At 47.2% G+C, this 4,813-nt stretch overlaps 1 protein-coding gene across 1 annotated transcript in view; it reads left to right on the top strand.

The window, feature by feature from the left end:
* The window catches only part of LOC105627362 (lipid phosphate phosphohydrolase 1-like), a 103,871-nt gene that overhangs the window by 59,666 nt on the left and 39,392 nt on the right, over positions 1-4,813 (top strand). The window lies entirely within an intron of this gene.

Here is a 4,813-nt window from a genome sequence, read left to right as displayed (position 1 = left end):
GAGAGTAGAGAGTAGAGTAGAGTAGAGAGAGAGAGTAGAGAGAGAGAGAGAGGAGAGAAAGAGAGAGAGAGAGAGCAGCGCGACGCTACGCGACTCGCTAACCTTCGTGCCACATGTTCCCGATCATTCGCCCCGAAAAAAGGGAGGCGCGCGCGCGAGAAAGAGTGACGTCCGGTCCGGTGCCGTGCCGAGGCTATATAGAGGGGATCAGGGGAGACAGGCGGAATAGAGGGAACAGCGAGGAAAAAAGACAGTCTTGCGCGCCCGATGGGGGTACTTTCACCTGCCGGCCCTTAAGGTTCCAGCCGTCCTGGCCATGCGACGGTGGCGACGAGATACGAGAATATCGAGGTGACTCGGCGAAATTCGTGAACCCTTTCGCTCAAGGGTGCCGTGCCGTGCCGTTGCAGCCATGAGACGTATATTGGGCGGTCACAAAGATCGTAGGATCGCTGGATTTTGAACAATATTTCGTTACAGTCATTGGACTGCGCTAAACTTTGCGAATTTTTCTTCTTGCTCTTGTCAAGTATCATCAAATATGTATCTTACTTTAAATACAAAAAAGTGTATTTAATTCAGCTGTTAAAAACTAGATTTAATTTAAATGTATCTCGCGCCGTTTTTTCAACAGCTTATCAAAAGCACCGCATCGTTTTTGCCTTTTCGTGAAATGTCAAAGTAACCAAAAATATTGAAAATCATACGGAGAAAGGATGGTTTTGCTGAAATATCTAAAAATTTAGCTGATACACTAAAAAAAATTGTGATTGAATTAATAAAAAGACTCAATGAGAATGGTATTTTGGTGAAATCAAACGAAATTTTTGATATAGTAACTAAAATATTTTTAAATCTGTACACACTGAGAAAAATGTTCTGATTGAATCAACAAAAAAGGCCCAACAACAATGGCTTTTGGAGAGGCCAAACAGAATTTCTGATTATCACAACCAAAAATTCCGTTTGCTCTCATCAAAATACCATGTTTGTTGATCTGTTTTGTTAGTTTAATCAGAATATTCTTTTCAATGTACAGATTTGAAAATAATTTTATTGAACCCTCAAAATAATTATATAGAATATTCCAGCTGATTGTGCTAGATGCTAGAATGTTAAAACTTTTTGCAGTATTGCTTATCATATTTGAGTTTAAATTAAAAATTATTTGATTGGTTCAACATAATTTTCATCTGTATCTAACAAAATTTTTAGATACTTCAGAACTATTCTTTTTGATAAATACAAATATATATTCCAATTCAACTAAAAATATACCTAATTTAAGTGTCTCGTATCGTTTTTCTAGTAGTTTATTAAGAGCAACGTTAACTCTATTGTAATGTTAAAGAAACCAAGAAATATTGAAAATCAATTCAACGGAAAGAACGGTTTTGCTGAAATATTTACAAATTTAGCTAACTACAGATTTAAAGAAATAATTATATATGTAAGACGTTTCAAACTGGTTGCTAGTACGTCATTGCAGCATTGCTCATTACACTTTCATAATTATATCGATAATCCAACAAGATTATTTTCAAATCTGTATTTAGTTAAATTTTTAGATACTTGAGCGCAAAACCGTTCTTTCCTTTATAGACGGCATACGTTTCACGATCGCGCTCTATCTGGAAACAACGAGCGCAGCAGGCGCGAGAGGGTTGTACATCGCTTTCGGCGTAATTACTCAAGCCACGTAAGCATAGAAAGAGAAAAAGAGAAACGTCGATCTTACCCCTCGGTGGCGGTGTGCGACAGTCGGTGAACACGCCGCGCGCGTGAAGAGTCGCGGTGAGCGAGCGTATTTCTCCGCGCGGCGCGGCGAGTCCTTTTACCCTCGGACAAGTCCGCACCCAAAATCGCATTGCATCGATAAACGACGCGCGTCACCCTCTCGTTGCACGCGATACCTTGATTCGTTTTACCGTTAGAAAACGAAGCGAGATGAATCGGCGAGATGACCGACCGGTCGTGGTGGAGTCGCAATTACTTGGAAGAAAAACCATCCGCGACCTCCATCGTTCCTCAGGATGACTCACCTCCCGCGATTGGCTCTCACAGAATTCTCCCTGAAACAGAAACGTCAGACAGACGTAGACGATACGGTACGGCATGGCACAGCACGGCACGGCACGGCACGGCACGGCACGGCATGGCATGGCATGACGCGACGGCGCCGTGGGTTAATTTGGTGTTATCCGCTTTAAGGGAAAGGAGGTTGATACGTTCCCTTTAATATATACAACATAAAAAGTTTCACGACGAATAAAGCGACCGGGGGAGTGGGAACGAGCAAGCGCGCGGGAGGGTATGGGGAAGCGCGAGTGCGGCAGCGGAGTGGGAAGTGGGAGCGCGCGGACTGCGGAGTGTGAGTCGGACGAGAGCGGGAGAGGGAGCGAGAGGGAGAGGGAGCGAGGGTGGGCCCAGGGTGCGCGACGAGGACACCGGCAGCATCGGCGGCGCGAGCGGGATACCGCGCGGTCGGAAAGATTTCGTCCGCGCGTGCGATCGGGCGACGCGACGGCGGCGTCGTTTCCGCGAGATTGATGGGTGCGACGACGAAATTGTCTTGGAGAGTCATTCGCGACGCGAAGATCGGCGACGCGTCTGCGACGTCACGGGCCTCGCCGTCGCCGGGACGATCGGCCTCGTATTCGCGGCTGGCCCTGGTCAATAGTTGCGCGACAGGCGATGTCGAGCGACGAGGAGATCGGCGAGGAGTGGCGGCGGGCGCGGTCGGTGCGGGCGGGACAGCCGTCGCCGTGGCAGGGTGAGAGACGGGTGGCCGTGCGAGCGAGAGGGAGAGGGAGAGGGAGAGCGAGAGAGCACGAGGCGAACGGGCAGAGACGATGGCTCCAGGCCACGGCGGCGTTCATATTGTCCGCGCACCGCCGCGGGCGCGCGCCGACTGGAATTTTGGGAGTGCGCGCAAAAAGAAAATTTCTCTCTGGTTCGACGGGGCCGGACGCAGCCGACATTCTCAGAGAGAAGTTTCTTTTTTCGCGTCGCTCGCGTAAATTCTGCAAAAATCCCGGCCGGCCGTGCGACGGTCAATTCCTTTACCGGCTGGCCGGGTCTCGTTTATTTTTGCATTTTAAGGCATTGAAGAAAAGAAAATGTTAAAAAATAGGAAAAAGCGAGCGCTCGGGCATAGGGTGGGCCGGTCGGTGAGAGGGCGGTCCGGAGGTAGGTGGAGGCGGCGGACCGGCGATATAGGGGCAGAGGGGGCAGGGAATGGGGAAGATGTGCACAAAAACGTACCGACGAACGTACAATGAAGCAAAAAGGGGCACCTAACCTATCGGCGTGAGGAGCGGAGTTGAAGTCTCGTAGGCCCAGAAAAGAGTAGTCGGAGAGAGAAAGAGAGAGAGAATGAGAGAGAAAACTATGGAACGGCGGGGGGGGGGAGGAGGGGGGAGAGGGGGCGGTAACCGGTAGAAACCCGTCCATCTATAGACGGGTTAGTCCGGAGAATTCTTCAAAATGTACCTGCCAATCGCGAGCGAAAAGCGAGCGCGCCCTCACCCTTATACACCCTCATATTCTCGCAATGCTGACGTAAGAACGGACGTATCTTGACTGTGGACAACCGAGTACCGCCGTGCGCACTCGTTGCAATTTGGAAAGTATACGTATCGCTTAGACGTTGGCTATTGTTGCGTATCGAGCGGCTTCGGAAATTCTCGCGAGCTGCCACTTCGACCGCGCGTCCCGTCGAAAGAAGTGCTTTTCGTGCGGGTGTCTCACCACAAACGAGATCTCGATGATGGATCCCTAGATAATTTGCTACGGGAAAGAAGAGGGTCATACGTTTCCACGGAGAATATTTTGTCGGAAGTCCCATTATGCGGATGTGTAACGGCGTTGACAAACGGATCTTGTTGCGTCAAAGCGAGTAATGCGGTTGCCATAGGTCATAGACAGGAGAAGAGATTTCACGAACTTAAATTCTCGTTTATTAAATTCGATATGTAGAAACTTACTTAAAACACAAGCCGCGCTCGAGAAATACTTTTAATTTTATTTTTAACCTTTATTTTAATGAAAAGAATGATTTTACTGAGGTTTTACTCAAAAGATTTAAGTAAGTACAGATTTGAAAATAATTTTATTAAATCATCAAAATAATTATATAGAAAATTCAAACATGATAAGCAATACTGCAAAAAGTTGACGTTCTAGCAATCAGTTTGAATATACATATAATTATTCTGATAGTCTAACAAAATTATTTTCGGATCTGTATCTAGTTAAATTTTTAGATACTTCAGCAAAACCACTTTAATATGCAATTACTCGATGTTGCGACCATATTTGTCTCGCATCCTTGTTTTTAAGGCATTACCCGTCTCGGAGGAACCCTGTATATACCGTCCGTGGACATCGGGGTAAGCACATCTCGTTGCTTCCAGCGTGTCTCAGTGTTTTCGGTCTTCGGTCTCGCCAAGTGTATTTCAGTGTATCCTTTCTTTCGTGGCGTTATTACGTACGGTTAACGTACTCCCTTCCCTCCCTTTTCCTCGCTCGTCGACGTACGGTTTTCGCGATACAGTTTTCACGTAGCATGTAACCACGCGTGATACGTGCATACGTTACGTACGGCGGACTGTCGAAACGCAGAGCAAAACGCTATTCTCGTGCTTTTGGTGTCCTCCTAGTCGTGCACCGAGCAATAAGTACGTATATATTAACGCTGTGCAGAGTTAATGGAAACGAGAGACAGACGCATAAAGAGATGGAAAGAGAGAGAGAGATAGAGAGAGAGAGAGAGAGAGAGAGAGAGAGAGAGAGAGAGAGAGAGAGGAGGAGG

Source organism: Atta cephalotes, assembly GCF_000143395.1.
Source record: "Atta cephalotes unplaced genomic scaffold scaffold00008, whole genome shotgun sequence".
In the NCBI taxonomy this organism is placed as follows: Eukaryota; Metazoa; Arthropoda; class Insecta; order Hymenoptera; family Formicidae; genus Atta; species Atta cephalotes.
The sequence above is the reverse complement of the archived record's forward strand: the minus strand, read 5'-3'. Positions and strand labels throughout refer to the sequence as shown.